Here is a 21,002-nt window from a genome sequence, read left to right as displayed (position 1 = left end):
ATGTGACCAAGGCGTCAGTGCCACAAGTATGTGGGACTATCATTATCAACTTTACATCTTTTGGTATTCACACTATGAATATGTGTAACATTACGCTCGAGATTCATTAAGAATAAACCATTCACCATTGGAGCATGACCATAAAACATATCTCTCATATAAATAGAACAACCATTATTCTCGGATTTAAATGAGTAGCCATCTCAAATTATACGAGATCCTGATACAATGTTCATGCTCAAAGCTGGCACTAAATAACAATTATTGAGGTTTAAAACTAATCCCGTAGGTAAATATAGAGGCAGCGTGCCGACGGCGATCACATCGACCTTGGAACCATTCCCGACGCGCATCGTCACCTCGTCCTTCGCCAGTCTCCGCTTATTCCGCAGCTCCTGCTTTGAGTTACAAATGTGAGCAACCGCATCGGTATCAAATACCCAGGAGCTACTACGAGTACTGGTAAGGTACACATCAATTACATGTATATCACATATACCTTTAGTGTTGCCGGCCTTCTTGTCCGCTGAGTATTTGGGGCAGTTCCGCTTTCAGTGACCACTTCCCTTGCAATAAAACACACTCAGTCTCGGGCTCGGGTCCATTCTTTGGCTTCTTCCCGGCAGCTTGCTTACCGGGCGCGGCAACTCTCTTGCCTTCCTTCTTGAAGTTCTTCTTACCCTTGCCTTTCTTGAACTTAGTGGTTTTATTCACCATCAACACTTGATGTTCCTTTTTGATTTCCACCTCTGCTGATTTCAGCATTGAATACACCTCAGGAATGGTCTTTTCCATCCCCTGTATATTGAAGTTCATCACAAAGCTCTTGTAGCTCGGTGGAAGCGACTGAAGGATTCTGTCAATGACCGCGTCATCCGAGAGATTAACTCCCAGCTGAGTCAAGCGGTTATGCAACCCAGACATTCTGAGTATGTGCTCACTGACAGAACTATTTTCCTCCATCTTACAGCTGAAGAACTTGTCGGAGACTTCATATCTCTCGACCCGGGCATGAGCTTGAAAAACCATTTTCAGCTCTTTGAACATCTCATATGCTCCCTGTCTCTCAAAACGCTTTTGGAGCCCCGGCTCTAAGCTGTAAAGCATGCCGCACTGAACGAGGGAGTAATCATCAGCACGTGACTGCCAAGCGTTCATAACGTCTGGGTTCTCTGGGACAGGTGCGTCACCTAGCGGTGCTTCTAGGACATAATCTTTCTTGGCAGCTATGAGGATGATCCTCAGGTTCCGGACCCAGTCCGTATAGTTGCTGCCATCGTCTTTCAGCTTGGTTTTCTCTAGGAACGCGTTGAAGTTGAGGACAACGTGGGCTATTTGATCTACAAGACATATTGTAAAGATTTTAGACTAAGTTCATAATAATTAAGTTCATCTAATCAAATTATTCAATGAACTCCCATTCAGATAGACATCCCTCCAGTCATCTAAGTGAAACATGATCCGAGTTAACTAGGCCGTGTCCGATCATCACGTGAGACGGACTATCCAACATCGGTGAACATCTTCATGTTGATCGTATCTTCTATACGACTCATGCTTGACCTTTCGGTCTTCCGTGTTCCGAGGCCATCTCTGTACATGCTAGGCTCGTCAAGTCAACCTAAGTGTATTGCGTGTGCAAATCTGTCTTACACCCGTTGTATTCGAACGTTAGAATCTATCACACCCTATCATCATGTGGTGCTTCGAAACAACGAACCTTCGCAATGGTGCACAGTTAGCGGGAACACTTTCTTGAAATTATTACGAGGGATCATCTTATTTAAGCTACCATCGTTCTAAGCAAATAAGATGTAAACATGATAAACATCACATGCAATCAAATAGTGTCATGATATGGCCAATATCATTTGCTCCTTTTGATCTCCATGTTCGGGGCTCCATGATCATCGTTGTCACCGGCATGACACCATGATCTCCATCATCATGATCTCCATCATCGTGTCATCTTGAAGTTGTCTCGTCATCTATTACTTATACTACTATGGCTAACACTTTAGCAATAAAGTAAAGTAATTACATGACGTTTATGTTGACACGCAGGTCATAAATAAATAAAGACAACTCCTATGGCTCCTGCCGGTTGTCATACTCATCGACATGCAAGTCGTGATTCCTATTACAAGAACATGATCATCTCATACATCACATATATCATTCATCACATCCTTTGGCCATATCACATCACAAAACACTTGCTGCAAAAACAAGTTAGACGTCCTCTAATTGTTGTTGCAAGTTTTTACGTGGCTGCTATAGGTTTCTAGCAAGAACGATTCTTACCTACGCCAAAACCACAACGTGAATTGCCAATTTCTATTTACCCTTCATAAGGACCCTGTTCATCGAATCCGATCCGACTAAAGTGGGAGAGATAGACACCCGCCAGCCACCTTATGCAACTAGTGCATGTTAGTCGGTGGAACCGGTCTCACGTAAGCGTACGTGTAAGGTTGGTCCGGGCCTCTTCATCCCACGATGCCGCCGAATCAAGATAAGACTAGTAGCGGCAAGCAAATTGACAATATCGACGCCCACAACTGCTTTGTGTTCTACTCGTGCATAGTAACTACGCATAGACCTAGCTCATGATGCCACTGTTGGGGAACATAGCAGAATTTTAAAATTTTCTACGCATCACCAAGATCAATCTATGGAGTCATCTATCAACGAGGGAGAGGAGTGCATCTACATACCCTTGTAGATCGCGTGCGGAAGCGTTCAAGAGAACGGGGTTGATGGAGTCGTACTCGACGTGATCCAAATCACCGATGACCAAGTGCCGAATGGACGACACCTCCGCGTTCAACACACGTACGGTTGGGAAGACGTCTCTTCCAACTTGATCCAGCAAGGGGGAAGGAGAGGTTGATGAAGATCCAACAGCACGACGGCGTGGTGGTGGAAGCAACGGTGATCTCGGCAGGGCTTCGCCAAGCGCAGGGAGACGGAGGAGTGTCACGGGAGGGAGAGGGAGAGGCCAGGGGCTTGGGTGCGGCTGCCCTCCCCCCCCACTATATATAGGGTGCCTAAGGGGGGCGCCGGCCCTAGGAGATCCAATCTCCTAGGGGGGCGGCGGCCAAGGGGGTGCCTTGCCCCCCAAGGCAAGGGTGGCGCCCCCACCCCTAGGGTTTCCAACCCTAGGCGCAGGGGGAGGCCCAAGGGTGGCGCACCAGCCCACTAGGGGCTGGTTCCCCTCCCACTTCAGCCCATGGGGCCCTCCGGGATAGGTGGCCCCACCCGGTGGACCCCCCGGGACCCTTCCGGTGGTCCCGGTACAATACCGATTACCCCCGAAACTTTCCCGATGGCCGAAACTTGACTTCCTATATATAAATCTTCACCTCCGGACCATTCCGGAACTCCTCGTGACGTGCGGGATCTCATCCGGGACCCCCGAGTCAGCATAGCCAAGGACTCTTTAAGACACAACGAGACCACTGTAAAACCAACCCTGGATAGGCGGACCACTAGACGTCGAACCCCAATTTCATATCATACATCTGCCGGAAAGATATCCTAAGAGCTACTTGAATTCCCACTTATAAACTCCCAAAACTTTCCGGTTATGCAATCAGGTGTTGGGGATACAGGGGAAGCATAATATCTCACCCAAACTAGCAAATCCTACATCCAGCTGTATCCATCCTTCAACACATAACCAAGAAACCTTCGGAAATCGTTTACCTCAACCTTCGAAAAGCATCCGTTATACGAGTTATGGCAATACTCCTGAACTCCCGCCCCAGTACTGGGTGGTGTCGAGGTTATCTCACCAACAACTGCATAAAAGAGATTTTCGATGTCGGCGAACCTCAGGTATTCCAGAACTGCAATGATAAAATTGTGACGACAACACCTCGGAGCTCAACTCCCCGGGACACTGCCACAACCCCTAAATGACAGGAGGCACCAAGAACAATGTTCTCGTCACAAAACCATCGGAACGATTCCAAGATACCCGCGTGATCCTAATTTTTTTTGTGAAATTTGAGAAGAGAAGAGTCAAAACTCTACGTCAGGATGCCTCACCAGAGCGACGAAGGGACTGAGGAGTAAAAAGAAGTCCTAACTCTCCGATATATATAATCCTAAATGACTCAAAACATTTTTCTAGACTCAACAACGCCAACGATTCGATCAAGCAAGGGGCTCCTAAGGTCAGGGAAGGCTCTGATTACCAACTTGTAACGCCCTCGATGCGGCTATATCTCCCACGTGTCGAAGCATGACTTAGAGGCATAACCGCATTGAAAGCAATGTCGCAAGTGAGGTAATCTTCACACAACCCATGTAATACATACGGGAAAGAGATACATAGTTGGCTTACAATCGCCACTTCACACAAAACATGAATAAAGCATTACATCATCCAGATACAATCAAGGTCCGACTATGGAACCAAAATAAAAGAAGACTACCCCAAATGCTACACAGATCCCCGATCGTCCCAACTAGGCTCCACTACTGATCAACTGAACACGGAACAACACAAAGGACAAGATCTTCATAGAGCTCCTCCTTGAGCTTGGTTGCGTCACCTGCACAATATCATCGGCACCTGCAAGCTGGTTTTTGGAAGTATTTGTGAGTCATGGGGACTCAGCAATCTCACACCCTCTCGATCAAGACTATTTAAGCTTATAGGTAAGGTAAAAGGTATGAGGTGGAGCTGCAGCAAGCGACTAGCATATTTGGTGGCTAACAACGTAAATGAGAGCGAGAAGGGAAGGCAAAAGCACGGTCGAACAACTATGATCAAGAAGTAATCCTAGAACAACCTACGTCAAACATAACTCCAACACCGTGTTCACTTCCCGGACCCCGCCGAGAAGAGACCATCACGGTTACACAAGCGGTTGATGTATTTTAATTAAGATCAACTTCAGGTTTTCTACAACCGGACATTAACAAATTCCCATCTGCCCATAACCGCGGGCACGACTTTCGGAAGTTCAAATCCCTGCAGGGGTGTCCCAACTTAGCCCATCACAAGCTCTCACGGTCAACGAAGGATATTCCTTCTCCCAAGACAATCCGATCAGACTCGGCATCCCGGTTACAAGACATCCTCGACAATGGTAAAACAAGTCCAGCAAGACCACCCGCTGTGCCGACAAATCCCGATAGGAGCTGCACATATCTCGTTCTCAGGGCACACCGGATAAGCTAAGCGTACGGGAGCCAACGTAACCCAAGTTGCCAAGGGACGGCCCCGCACGGTGCTCTGGGTTGGACCAACACTTAGACAATCACTGGCCCGGGGGTTTAAAATAAAGATGACCCTCGGGATGTGCGACTCCCAAGGGAAAAAGGCTAGGTGGTGAATGGTAAAACCAAGGTTGGGCCTTGCTGGAGGAGTTTTATTCAAAGCAAACTGTCAAGGGGTTCCCATTATAACCCAACCGTGTAAGGAACGCAAAATCCGGGAACATAACACCGATATGACAGAAACTAGGGCGACAAGAGTGGAACAAATCACCAGGCATAAGGCCGAGCCTTCCACCCTTTACCAAGTATATAGATGCATTAACTAAATAAGAGAAATTGTGATATCCCAACAAAATAACATGTTCCAACAAGGAACAAACTCCAATCTTCACCTGCAACTAGCAACACTATAAGAGGGGCTGAGCAAAGCGGTAACATAGCCAAATAACGGTTTGCTAGGACAAGGTGGGTTAGAGGCTTGGTTTAACAATATGGGAGGCATGATAAGCAAGTGGTAGGTATCGCAGCATAGGCATAGCAAAAGAGCAAGCAACTAGCAAGCAAAGATAGAAGTGATTTCGAGGGTATGGTCATCTTGCCTGAAATCCCGCAAGGAATAAGAACGGGTCCATGAAGAAGACAAAAGGACATAGTCGAACAGGTCCTCACAAACGCGACATTATCGGAACCAACCCTAAGAAGCAACACCGGAAAGAAGCACACAACATAGTAAACAACCAACACATGAACATGGCATGATATGCGGGATGCGGTATGCGGTGCATATGCATGATTTGGAAAGGAAATGATTGAACCTGGCCTCAACTTGGAAAACCAATAGTGCCACTGGAAAGATGAGGAGATTTCGATTGAAATCGATATAAAGATCACCGGAATCGGATGCACGGTTTGGAAATGGCAAGCAAAACAAATATGGCACTGGTCTGCGATAAACAGCAAGTAGCCATCTAAATGCATCAAGATAAATATGCTACAGCACTCAAACATGACAAAAAATACAGCAGGGATCCACTCATGATGCTTTACAAAATATGAACACTGAGCTATGGTTAATTCACTCATTAACAGGTTCAAACAAGCATGGCAAAAGTGCAAAAGATAACAGGTTTCAGACTTGGTGAAATAACAAGTCAGGAATTTATCATCAGGAGCAATGTTGAGATCATGAAAACTACATGCTAAAGGAACATATCATGGCAAAGCAAGGCATGGCATAAAGCTACTCAAAGCATATAACAAAAGTCCCTTAGTGACCATGAGACAAAAGGGATCAGAAAATACAATTGCAAGCATGTGAACATAGCAATTAACGAAAACGGATTCAGACTTGGTGAAAAACTGGAGCATGCAAAACAGTTAACAAGTAGGCATGTTTACGAGCTCGATACACTCGCTAGAAAGCATGGCATGACAAACTAAGCATACACCCATCAAGAAGACATGGCATAGAAGCTATACATGGCAAGAACAACAACATAGCATGCATGGATCAACAACAAGCTCGGCAAAATCGCTAAACATGTTAACAATCTGCCAGAAACATTTTATAGCAAAAGTAGAGCTCGATTGACTCAAGCTAGGGTCTCCATAAATGCAAACAAAGACATGGATGGATAGAGCACCACAATATCTACAAAACATCCTTACTAATCATCCTCAAAAGAGGCACGGATCACTAGGAAACAACATGAACATATGGCATAAGAACAATAACAGCACAAGGACTTAGTGAAATTATAAGTCCCTGAAATCAGCATCATTGAGTAAGCTACTTTGCATGCTTGTGCTAGTCACCTCAAAGATCACAAAAATACATGGCATACACCCCTGTAAAGATGGATGGCATTCTACAAAACACATGTAGAGCTCAGGATCATAGCATGCCCACATTAATCATGGCAAAAATGACAAAAGACCATTTGCTGAAACAGATCTGAAACAATCATCACATAGCCTTCTTCCAGTAGAATTTCGGGCATCAAGATGAGCTCAAATGAAAATGATGCAATGAGATGAAATGATGTACTCGTCGACAAGAACATTTTGATATGCTACACGCACAAATAGGAGCTACGATGAGGAAGTTATGGCATGTCAAAGTATTCACAAAGTTACTGAGACTTCGTGAGAATTTTACCCCGCGAAAAAGTCAACGCGGCGCGGGGATCGATGATGGCGGCGGATCTGGCCAGAGCTTCACCGGAGTTGGTCGGAGAGGGTCGGGGAGGTCGGATCCGGGGCTCCCTCCACCGGATCTCGTCGGATCCGGGCTGGAGCTCGCCTGGGAGGCGACGGGTGGCGAGGTAGGGCCGCGGGGCGGCGCGGTGGGCCGGCGAGCGAGCGGGGCGGCGCGGCCGGAGTGGCGCGGGCACGCGGCGGCGGAGCAGCGCAGGCGGCGAGCGGGCGAAGGGCGGCGGGCAGCGCTCGAGTGCCATCGGGCGGCCGGCTCGGGCGAGCGGGCCCGGAGGGCCCAACCCGGGCCACGGCGGGCCTGGCGGCGCGGGAGGAGAGAGAGGTAGGTGGCGCGCTGAGGTGGCGGTGCCTGGTTGGTTGGCGGCGGCGGTGGGGTGACGTGGCGCGACGCCACTGGCCAGAGCGAGGTGGAGGGCGGACATGTCCGTCGGTGGAAGAAATGTCCGGGCGCGAGGTGGAAGAGGACTAGGGTTTGATCTGAGCGAATTTCGGGAGGGGAGCACATATTTATAGGTAGAGGGAGCTAGGAAGCTCCAAATGAGGTGCGATTTTCGGCCACGCGATCGTGATCGAACGACCGAGAGGATGGAGGGGGTTTAGGTGGGTTTTGGGCCACTTTGGTGGGGTGTTGGGCTGCAACACACACGGTTAACCGTTGGAGTATCAAACAAAGTCCAAATGGTACGAAACTTGACAGGCGGTCTACCGATAGTAACCCAAGGCTGCATGATAAGTCTCGGTCCAATCCTAAAACGTTTAACACCTGCACACGAAAAGAGGTAGAAAGGGACACCGGATGACATAGGAGCGCCGGATTGCAAAACAGACAACGGGGAAAATGCTCGGATGCATGAGAGGAACATGTATGCAAATGCAATGCACATGATGACATGATATGAGATGCATGACACGCAAGCAACAAGGCAACCACAGCGAATAACTGGAGGACACCTGGCACATCGGTCTCGGGGCATTACACGGAACCCTGCACCAGCCGTGGAGCCAGAGCCGGAACCACAAGTTGATCCTTCACGACAGTCTAATTACCAGTGGGATCCGGAGATGATTGTCAGCCAGTGGCAATCGGAGTCTTCCTCTTCTTCTTCTCAGTACGACCCCAACTACTATTATGGATATCCTCCAGGCCAGCCGTGGCCATATACCAACTTAGGCCAAAAGCCTAAGCTTGGGGGAGTACGTATTTCCCACCGACATTAAATTTATGTTCACACACTCATTGCTAGATGTCGGTGCTTATAATTTTTTATTGTATCATCCATGCTAGTTCATTTCCCTTTTATGCTTTCTTCTTGTGTGTTTAATTAACCTTAAGAAAAAACCAAAAAAATTAGTTGTAGCTTTTAGTTTGTTTAATTTCCATGCTTGTAGTAGTAATTAAAAAGAAAACCCAAAAAGATTTCATGTTCTTCTTCTGCTTGTTGGGAGCTTTCCCGTGTAAATAGTTTTATTCCCTTTCTTTCCTTTGGGGGTCGATAGGAGAAGACCATAATTAAATTGTTGAAGTGGCTCTTATATGCATTATTGTCGATCTGACAAAAGAGCCCATATTGCCTTGTCTTCTCCTATTTATTGAATGCCTGCGGATTCCAGCTTAGTCCAATGCACGTGCACTATTATTATTATTCACATCATTCGATCGTGCAAGTGAAAGGCAATTATGATGTTATATGATGGACTGGCTGAGATGAGAAAAGCTGGTATGAACTTGACCACTTTTGTTTTTGTAAATATGATTAGTCCATCGTTCCTGATTCAGCCTATTATGAATAAATATGTTTGCAATGACAACTAGAGATCATAGTTTCTTGTGCCATGCTTGATTAGCTATGAGTTATAATGGTTTACCTTGCGTGCCAACATGCTATTGAAATGGTTATGATGTGGTATGATAGGGTGGTATCCTCCTCTGAATGATTTAAGTGACTTGACTTGGCGCATGTTCACGCATGTAGTTGAAACAAAATCAACATAGCCTTCACGATATTTATGTTCATGGTGGATTATATCATACTCATGCTTGCATTCAGTGTTGATTAATTTTAATGCATGTTCATGACTGTTGTCGCTCTCTAGCTGGTCGCTTCCCAGTCTTTTGCTAGCCTTCACCTGTACTAAGCGGGAATATTGCTTGTGCATCCAACTCCATAAACCCCAAAGTTATTCCACATGAGTCCACTATACCTACCTATATACGGTATCTACCTGCCGTTCCAAGTAAATTAGTATGTGCCAAACTCTAAACCTTCAAATAAATATCATGTTTTGTATGCTCGAATAGCTCATGTATCAACTAGGGATGTCTGTATCTTTCATGTTAGGCGGGTTATTCTCAAGAGGAGTGGACTCCGCTCCTCACTCATGAGATAAATGGCTGGTCACCGGGATGCCCAGTCCCATGATTTATGCAAACTAAATCAAAATAATTACAAACAAAACTCTCCCTGGGACTCTTATTAGTTGGAGGCACTCGTTGTTTCGAGCAAGCCATGGATTGATGCTTGTTGGTGGAAGGGGGAGTATAAACTTTACCATTCTGTTTGGGAACCGCCTATAATGTGTGTAGCATGGAAGATATTGCCATCTCTTGGTTGTTATGTTGACAATGAAAGTATAGCGCTCAAAATATTATTCACCTCTGTTTCAAAACCGAGCTCTGGCACCTCTACAAATCCCTGCTTCCCTCTGCGAACGGCCTATCTATTTACTTTTATGTTGAGTCATCCTCCTCTAATTAAAAAGCACCAGTTGGAGAGCACCGATGTCATTTGCATTCATTATTGTTAGTTTACATTGGGTATGACTTGACTGGATCTCTTTATCATGAATTACAATGTCTAGTCAGTCCTTGGTCTTTAAAGGTGCTCTGCATTTATGTTTTGCGGTCTCAGAAAGGGCTAGCGAGATACCATCTTGTTATATCATATTATGATTGTTTTGAGAAAGTGTTGTCATCCGAGATTTATTATTATGCCTCGCTAGTTGATTATGCTATTGATATGAGTAAACTTGAGACCTATGCGTTATTGCGAATGTGGTTAGTTATAATCTTTGCTGAAAAATTGAATGTTGGCTTTACATATTTACAACAATAAGAGCAAAGAGAGTTTGTAAAAGTTTTTCTTTATCACTTTCAGTTTGTCAACTGAATTGCTTGAGGACAAGCAAAGGTTTAAGCTTGGGGGAGTTGATACGTCTCCGTCGTATCTACTTTTCCAAACACTTTTCCCTTGTTTTGGACTCTAACTTGCATGATTTGAATGGAACTAACCCGGACTGACGCTGTTTTCAGCAGAATTACATGGTGTTATTTATGTGCAGAAACAAACGTTTTCGGAATGACCTGAAACTTCACGGAGCAACTTTTCAGAAAATATGAAAAATACCTACAAAAGATGAAGGGCAGGGGGCCCACCACCTGTCCACGAGGGTGGGGGCGCGCCGCCCCCCTAGGGCATGCCCCCCTACCTCGTGGGCCCCCTGTTGCCTCTCCGACTCCAACTCCAACACCATATATTGTGTTTCGGGGAGAAAAAATAAGAGAGAAGAAATCATCACGTTTTACGATACGGAGCCGCCGCCAAGCCCTAAAACCTCTCGGGAGGGCTGATCTGGAGTCCGTTCGGGGCTCCGGAGAGGGGAAACCGTCGCCATCGTCATCATCAACCATCCTCCATCACCAATTTCATGATGCTCACCGCCGTGCGTGAGTAATTCCATCGTAGGATTGCTGGACGGTGATGGGTTGGATGAGATCTATCATGTAATCGAGTTAGTTTTGTTAGGGTTTGATCCCTAGTATCCACTATGTTCTGAGATTGATGTTGCTATGACTTTGCTATGCTTAATGCTTGTCACTAGGGCCCGAGTGCCATGATTTCAGATCTGAACCTATTATGTTCTCATCAATATATGAGTGTTCTTGATCCTATCTTGCAAGTCTATAGTCACCTATTATGTGTTATGATCCGTTAACCCCGAAGTGACAATAATCGGGATACTTACCAATGATGACCGTAGTTTGAGGAGTTCATGTATTCACTATGTGTTAATGCTTTGTTCCAGTACTCTATTAAAAGGAGGCCTTAATATCCCTTAGTTTCCGTAAGGACCCCGCTGCCACGGGAGGGTAGGACAAAAGATGTCATGCAAGTTCTTTTCCATAAGCACGTATGACTATATTCGGAATACATGCCTTCATTATATCAATGAACTGGAGCTAGTTCTGTGTCACCCTAGGTTATGACTGTTACATGATGAACCGCATCCAGCATAATTCTCCATCACCGATCCATTGCCTACGAGCTTTCCATATATTGTTCTTCGCTTATTTACTTTTCCATTGCTATTGCTATCATCACTACAAAATACCAAAAACATTACTTTTAGTACTGTTACCTTTTGCTACTGTTATCACTACTATCATATTACCTTGCTACTAAACACTTTGCTGCAGATATTAAGTTTCCAGGTATGGTTGAATTGACAACTCAGCTGCTAATACTTGAGAATATTTTTTGGCTCCCCTTGTGTCGAATCAATAAATTTGGATTGAATACTCTACCCTCGAAAACCGTTGCGATCCCCTATACTTGTGGGTTATCAGCACCGGGCCCGCCCTCACCGCGGACCTTGCCGGCGGCAGCGGCGGCAGGAGAATGGCCCAGGGAGGCTGGTGGCGCTGGTTTTTTTGGCTTCCTGGCGTCGCCGAGGGGAGGCGACACGAGGGGGTACGAGCGTTGATGTTGCATTCATATGCGACTAGCATTTACATTGTCTTGCCTCGCGAGGGGTAAGATTCGTTCCAAGCTCAACTTGACGTCGGTGTCTGGATGAACATGAATTGCGGTTCATCGATCTGACCTAACACCATGACGGAGGAATCAACGGCGAGCCTCAGTCCATCGAGTTTGATATCTAGGCGGGGAGTTGGAACTTTGATACGACCTGACTGATTGGCTGATTTCAGTGGCAGATCCAGGATTTGAAGTTACCAGAGGCGGACTTTTAAAGAAAACAAAGAATCGAAGCCACAATACAATCAAGTAAGACAATCCAGAAAAATAATTTGCCAAGAGTATGCATGCACGCAAGACGGTCAACACAATAAATTTATCAAAGTAGTTTATGTCTCAAGAACTAGGGAAAATGTAATGCAAAAAGCACATAAAGTCTAACTTGGACTCCCGTTGGCTAAATCCTCCATGGTTTATCCCAAATATTTAATCTTCTAGTCCATCAGGTACCTGAAACATATTTAAAAAACCAGATTAATCTAAATTTCACCATAGTATACCATTTGTTCAAACAAAAGATAAGACAAATGTTTACCATTAAGTTGTAGTTATATACGTCGAGGATTTGGAAGATGGCCTCGACGATTCCTTAGGCCATGAAAATGTTTGATAATCTTCTTGTCTTCAATCCCAGCAAATATATCTCACTCAACATAGCAAACCATCATATCATTCAACCATTCATCACCTATCTTGTTTCTCAAATCTGTCTTTATTATATTCATGGCTGAGAAAGCCCTTTCAACTGATGTTGTCGCTACCGGCAATATCAATGCGAGTTTGATGAGTCAATAAACCAATGGGAAACGCAAATTCCTAAGTTTGAACTAACTTGATAGACAGACTTGATAGACTATCACAACCACAAAAAATAGGTAATCTTTTCATCACATCAATGTATACGTCAAGCTGACCACTCAAAAATTGTTGTTCTTCTGCATCAAAGTCTGCTGAGTAAATGCTTGCAAGCTTAATTATCTTGTCATGGTTAAAGCTACCGAATGAGTCTCTAGGATCTAGACATGAAAGGAAAATCAATAATCGGGTTGTTGTTTCACTAAATCGACTGTTCATCTCGGCTATGTTTCTATCAATCACCTCATTGAATATTTCTACCTTGTAGTGATGGAAGCAAGTAACTGACTTATGTGAACTCCTTGGATAACCCCTTGCTGAAATATTATCATTCATATTTGGCACCGGTATATCTCTCTGAACACAAAATGCAGTTACGGCCTCCAAAAGTGGCTCCCACCCTTCATCCCTCAAATGCTGCAATAACCTTTTCACAGACACAATCATGTTCATTGCACTGACTATGTTTTGGTATTTTCGTTGCAATGCTTGTGACAAATCATTAGTTAGACCAAGAACTTTAATCATCAAGTGCAATATGAGTACAAATTCAAAGACTTCCATTTGTTTCATCAAACCTGACGATTTGCCTTTGTCGTCATCATTTTCTCCATCTAAACAAATAGCATGTAGCACTTGGATCATCGAGTCCCACATCTAATAGATACGAACTAGAGTTCTCTGGTGTGATCCCCAACGTGTATCACCAGGTCGTGCTATATAGTTGTCTCTTGATGTTTGCCCCTTCCCTTCATAATCTCCCCATCCTCCAATTGGAGTACAATCTTGTCATGATGTTTCTGCAGCAATGCATCTTTTCTTCTACAAGATGCACTTACCGTGGTCACAATGATATTTGTATAGCCAAAGAAATCACTAACAGCAAGAACTCCTTTCACAACAACCACAACTACTAGTTGAAGCTGATGGGCGAAACAATGCACATAAAATGCATGAGGATTGTCATCTAGCACTAGTTTCTTTAAGCCATTAAGTTGCCCACACATATTTGAGGCTCCATCATATCCTTGCCCTCTCAGCCTAGACATGCTCAAATTATGGGTAGCAAACACTTTATCTACAGATCGTTTGAGAGAAGCAGATGTGGTGTCAACAACATGCTCAACACAAAGCAGCCTTTTTAAAGTCTCCCCTTGCTTATTTAAAAACCTCAAAATCACAGCCATTTGCTCCTTGATTGACACATTACGGGATTCATCAACAAGTGAAAATTGACCATCCCCAAGCTCATTCATCATGACTTCAATAGTTTTTTCAGCTCAACCTTGCACCAATTGCTTCTGAATTTCATGGCAAGTCATCTGATGATTTCCAGGAGCATTATCAAAGAGAACATCAGCTGCATCCTTACATCTCTGAGCATACCACTCTAACATCTCAAGAAAATTACCCTTGTTTCTTGAATTCTTAGACTCATCATGAAGACGAAAAGCAAGACCTTGCCTAAGAAGAAACCTTACAACACCAACAATAGCCAACAATCGGTCTCATATTCAATATGTGCCTTCTCAGTTTGAGTAGTCATTGCATATGCCACACTTTGCTTCTGATATTTAAAATCTTCACAATGCCTTCTTGAATTGTTGTGAGCACTCTTTGTCGAGCCTACATGGAGCCTGAAGTTTTCGACTGCTTTCTTCCGGTTCGTATACCCAGCCTTGGTGAAGACATCAGCCCCAAACTTTGAACTGATTGTTGGTTTTTTGAAAAGAAAATAGTGAAAACAATACGCAGATTTTTTTGGCTACACTATACTCTAGCCAATCAAACTCCTCATACCATACTTCTCTAAATACGCTGCCATCTTCGTTGCGTTCAAAATCGTGATCTTTAGGCTGACATGCACCTTTCGAGATATACGCCCTTCTCACTTCATCTCTGATTTCTGGTGTACCATACTCTTCAATTTGTTTCCGAAGGCCCGGATCAAGTTCAACGTCAGCTGGATTAAATCTTTGAGGAATATCATCTTGCAAATTATTTTTATTGGGCTTACTAGATTGGCCCATCTATAGCTAGTGATCAGTTACCGGGACAAAATCAGTAGGAGAGGGGGGGGGGTACCCAATGTTTCAAAAATTTATCCGGGGCGGGCGCCCCTACACGACCCCACGCTGGAGCCACCCCTGGCTGATTTGGTGAGAGGACGTTCCAACGTTGCGACCACGCCGGTGCTGCCCTGATCGTCCGTTATAAGTGTCATCGGACCGTGGGACTACTCAGAGGGACCTGCATGGGCCACCAATGATGAAGTCAAATCCGATAGATCTTGGATAGGGGGGCCCGCAGGGCCGGTTTTGAGATTTTAGAGGCCGGGGCGAGACTAGAACCCTGGACCTTAACATTAAAAAAAGAGCAGTTTTAACATGCTCCCTCTTACCCCTCTATTTTTGGTATAAACTTTGTGAAACTTTAAGTTTTTTATTGTTCATTAGTCTGCTTATTATTAACAGTGTCATGTTCTTCTTATATGCGGGTGCTTCAGGTAGCCCTAATTAATCTGACAAAATCAACCACTTTATTATATTGTATTGTGTTTTGACTTTTCTTCAATAGTTTTCCAGGGAAAAAAGTGAACGTATTTTTCTGGGACGGAAGTGAATGTCATTTCATATTGCAGGTGCATGCAAACACTGCTTTTCATCAAACAATTTTACTCAGCCAAGATGCAGAGAACTATAAGCTGCATAACTTTCATTGCATTGAGAGTTCTAAATGGTGTATCCACAAAACTGGATGGAGCAGTCCGGCAAGCTGTCCAGCAAACTCATCCCCGTACAGCCCCTTCAAGACGTGATAAGGCATATGGTTGTCTCGCGTCCGTAGTCCACTCCCACCGCAGCCTGCGGGCGATGAGAAGTCGTGGTACGCACTCCCTAGTCCAGGACACTAGCAGTGACGGTATTCGGTGCGAGTGATTATACTCGTACCAGGCGCCGTTTTCTCTTCTGGTTGCGCCAAGTGCAATTCTTTCGAAAGGGATGCTGTTCCTCACCGCTCCATTTGATTTGATATTATTTCATGTAACTCCTATATATACCAATCCCTCTCAATCCTTTTACATGGTATTTACCAATCCCTCTCAATCCTCTTACATGGTATTAGCCTAACCTGGATCCACAACACTAGCTGCCGTCGCCGCTTCCGCACCAAGCCGCTCCCGGGGCGGTCGATCTCCATGATCGCCACCGAAGGCCACACCACTCGTACCTAGGGTTCCTTCACCGGTCGTGTTGATCGGCTAGCCTAGAGAGTCTTTTTCCCGATCCTTTGATCTAGGTTTTTCTCTCGTGCGGGTCATGTAATAACCCGGAATTCTAGGCTATTATCCTAATTTTTATTATTTGTTTAATTAAATAAATAGAAATTTCAGTAAATAAAATGTGTTAGATCATTGTCTCAAAGAAATATAATAGAAAGATAAATTTTGTCCAAGAAAACTTCATGAAAAAATAAATTTAGGAGAAAACATTTAGTTTTGAGAATATTAAAAAAATTAAGAATATGATTTACATACGTGAACATTTTCAGAATTACATGAATATTTTTTAATCTTGCCATAATATTTTCTAAAAATCTTTCAAAACAAATCCAACAGCTGGTATTTTATGAAGAAACCGATCGAAAATTCGAAGAGTTAGAATCCAAGAAAATAAAATTGTAGAACAGCGCCCGATGGAAAGCTGAAGTGGGCTGGCCCAGAGCGAGCGATGCTGCATTTGGTCGACTGTTTGTTTTTTGGCAGGAGCGTTTGGTCAACTATTTGGACCTCTCACAAAGATCTATGGTGTAGAAACAGGTGTGCGTATATGAGATAAATTTCGGTCGTAGCGTGGATTTTCCCTGTTGTGACTGTCCGTTATGTACTGGGGTCAGTAAAATTTGGATGACTTAGATTTTGTTGTCTGTTGGTTCATTGGTCCGGTTTTCACGGTGTTTTCTTCTTTTCAGTGGTTAACAAGATGACATTATATATCTCTACTATCTAAAAGAACCGTAAAGTTCCCTCTGCTGTCTTACGTCAACAAATTTCTTCCACCCACGTCCTCATCCGCACCCATTTTTTTTTTGTCATTACCAATTTTCCCAGATCAATCACGTTTATGTTCTCCCTAAAAATCAGGGATTTGTCTCACTTTCGCAGAGCAACCAACCTCCTCTTCCATACGCTTTCTCCTTCCCATGCCACCACCACAGATCTGCTCACCCTCCTCTTCTCCCCCAGGCTCTCTCTCTCTCTCTCTATATATATATATATATATATAGAGAGAGAGAGAGAGAGAGAGAGAGAAATTCTCTACTACTTAAAAGAACCGTAAGGTTCCCTCTTCCGCCTTACGTCAAATTTTTCAACTCTTAGAAAAAGAATGTATTTCTTGATGTCAATATATTCATTTATGTATCGCATTAGATGTTTGAGCAGTATGTATATGTCCTATTGTAATAGTCTGAATGTGTGTGGATATAAAGCATGAACGCAAGAGGATCTCCTTCCAAATCTTATACTAGCACACGAGTGATTAATAATGTTTAATTTTTTGCTAAAGCACATTTAGATGTGCCCTAAGTAGCGCACATCTAAGTCCTATGTCCTGGAGATTCGTGCTAGTATTTTCTTTCTTTTTCCCTTTCTTTTTCTTTTACTTTTTCTTTTCCTTTTTTATGTTTGATTGAGTCACTTAGATGTGCAATAATTAGGGCACATCTAGATGTGTCCCAAGTATTGCATATCTAAGTCCTATGTCATTGATTTTACCCGGAGATTCGTGCAGGTGTTTTCTTTTTTTTATGCTTGATTGAGTCACTTTGATGTGCAATAAGAGCAACTCTAACATACCCCGCATCCCACTGGCCCGCAAAACGTGTTTGCAGTTCGCAGAAAACGGCCTTTGCGGGCCGGCAAGGACGGCCGCAGATGCAGACCCCCCAAACGGACCTGTATAGAAGTATATTCACGGAATATGCTTTGATACGGGCCAGCTTTGCGGTGTCTGCTCTTGCACCGCTGCATCCTGCATCTCATCGGCCCGCAAATAACATATCCAACATAATACAACAAACGGAAGCAAACTAAATAATTATTCAAATCCAACATAATACAACAATCATCCACATTACAAATAATTATTCAAATGACCGAATCAAACTAAAATAATGCAATACAGAACTTGTGATGAATACAAATACAAATGAATACAAAAATGAGTCACTGTCCAGCCCTTTTGCCAATCGTGCTCAATGAGATCCTCCTGAAGTTGAAAGTGTGTGTTTGCATTTTCAATCTCCTTGTATGTCTGAAGAAAAGCTCAGGACCAAAGACATGGATGATCACTTTTGCAAATCTACGCACTGACTCAATTATAGTATCTTCAACAATGCGAAGGTACTCATCGGCATAGTCAGCCGGAACGCCATATGCAATCACCCGCATAGCTGTGGAGATTTTTTGATATGCACTATATCCCATTAAGCCCGCAAGCATGATCTCAACATCCGATTCGTCTGAGTCGGATGAATTGGAGAGCAAGAACTTCTCGCACGGGGTCAATTCCATCTACATGCATACCGGCACTGGTGCGTCAATCAACTATACCGCTCGCAAAATATCACAAAACAAACACTAACCGGGGGGCGGATGCGACGGGTGATCCCGAGCGGCGACGAGGGTGGGCTCGACGGTGGTCGATCCCCGACAGCGGCAGGGACGAGGGGCGGATCTTCTTGCCGGATCCGGGCAGGTCGGTGCAGCGTATCGGCACAGGCGGATGGGGGACGGCCCTGCAGCGCGATTCCGCCCGCAGATTTGGCCGAAATCGCCAGCGACGGGCGGACGGAAGCAAGGGCGGTCGGCGGCGGAAGAAGGTGAGGAAAAGGCACGGGCTGAAATGTCCCTCCCGTCAACTACTTCTCTGTGATGCAGGGCACCGCGGCGACGAGGGGGAAACCCGTGAATACGCGGGTTGGGGCCGCGATTTTGCCGCGCCCCTCAAAAAAATTTGCGGGTCGAGGCGGGATTCGGGGTCTGATCGGGTAGGTTTTTCCGCCCGGCCCGCATTTTGGCGGTTATTTTGCTGTGCGGGGCGGGATCCGGGGTATGCTATGTTGGGGAACGTAGCAGAATTTTAAAATTTTCTACGCATCACCAAGATCAATCTATGGAGTCATCTAGCAACGAGGGAGAGGAGTGCATCTACATACCCTTGTAGATCGCCCGCGGAAGCGTTCAAGAGAACGGGGTTGATGGAGTCGTACTCGACGTGATCCAAATCACCGATGACCAAGTGCCGAACGGACGACACCTCCGCATTCAACACACGTACGGTTGGGAAGACGTCTCTTCCAACTTGATCCAGCAAGGGGGAAGGAGAGGTTGATGAAGATCCAGCAGCACGACGGCGTGGTGGTGGAAGCAACGGTGATCTCGGCAGGGCTTCGCCAAGCGCAGGGAGACGGAGGAGTGTCACGGGAGGGAGAGGGAGAGGCCAGGGGCTTGGGTGCGGCTGCCCTCCCTCCCCCCCACTATATATAGGGTGCCTAACGGGGGCGCCGGCCCTAGGAGATCCAATCTCCTAGGGGGGCGGCCGCCAAGGGGGTGCCTTGCCCCCCAAGGCAAGGGTGGCGCCCCCCACCCCTAGGGTTTCCAACCCTAGGCGCAGGGGGAGCCCCAAGGGGGCGCACCAGCCCACTAGGGGCTGGTTCCCCTCCCACTTCAGCCCATGGGGCCCTCCGGGATAGGTGGCCCCACCTGGTGGACCCCCCGGGACCCTTCCTGTGGTCCCGGTACAATACCGATTACCCCCGAAACTTTCCCGATAGCCGAAACTTGACTTCCTATATATAAATCTTCACCTCCGGACCATTCCAGAACTCCTCGTGACGTCCGGGATCTCATCCGGGACTCCGAACAACTTTCGGGTTACCGTATGCTAATATCTCTACAACCCTAGCGTCACCGAACCTTAAGTGTGTAGACCCTACAGGTTTGGGAGACATGCAGACATGACCGAGAGGACTCTCCGGTCAATAACCAACAGCGGGATCTGGATACCCATGTTGGCTCCCACATGCTCCATGATGATCTCATCGAATGAACCACGATGTCGAGGATTCAATCAATCCGTATACAATTCCCTTTGTCAATCGGTACGTTACTTGCCCGAGACTCGATCGTCGGTATCCCAATACCTAGTTCAATCTCATTACCGGCAAGTCACTTTACTCGTGCCGTAATGCATGATCCCGTGATCAACCACTTGGTCACATTGAGCTCATTATGATGATGCATTACCGAGTGGGCCCAAAGATACCTCTCCGTCATACGGAGTGACAAATCCCAGTCTCGATTCGTGCCAACCCAACAGACACTTTCAGAGATACCTGTAATGTACCTTTATAGTCACCCAGTTACGTTGTGACGTTTGGCACACCCTAGGCACTCCTACGGCATCCGGGAGTTGCACAATCTCATGGTCTAAGGAAATGATACTTGACATTCGGAAAAGCTATAGCAAACGAACTACACGATATTTGAGCTATGCTTAGGATTGGGTCTTGTCCATCACATCATTCTCCTAATGATGTGATCCCGTTATCAATGACATCCAATGTCCATAGTCATGAAACCATGACTATCTTTTGATCAACGAGCTAGTCAACTAGAGGCTCACTAGGGACGTGTTGTGGTCTATGTATTCACCCATGTATTACGATTTCCGGATAACACAATTATAGCATGAACAATAGACAATTATCATGAACAAAGAAATATAATAATAACCATTTTATTATTGCCTCTAGGGCATATTTCCAACAGTCTCCCACTTGCGCTAGAGTCAATAGTCTAGTTACATTGTGATGAATCGAACA

At 45.2% G+C, this 21,002-nt stretch overlaps 1 pseudogene; it reads right to left on the bottom strand.

Moving 5' to 3' along the window:
- Positions 1-12,702: 12,702 nt before the first annotated feature.
- LOC147957610 (uncharacterized) lies at positions 12,703-14,661 on the bottom strand (annotated as a pseudogene).
- Between the last annotated feature and the right edge of the window lie 6,341 nt (positions 14,662-21,002).

This window comes from Triticum urartu, chromosome 7A (assembly GCF_056163025.1).
Source record: "Triticum urartu cultivar PI428250 chromosome 7A, HENAU_Tu73, whole genome shotgun sequence".
NCBI lineage: Eukaryota > Viridiplantae > Streptophyta > Magnoliopsida > Poales > Poaceae > Triticum > Triticum urartu.
The sequence above is the reverse complement of the archived record's forward strand: the minus strand, read 5'-3'. Positions and strand labels throughout refer to the sequence as shown.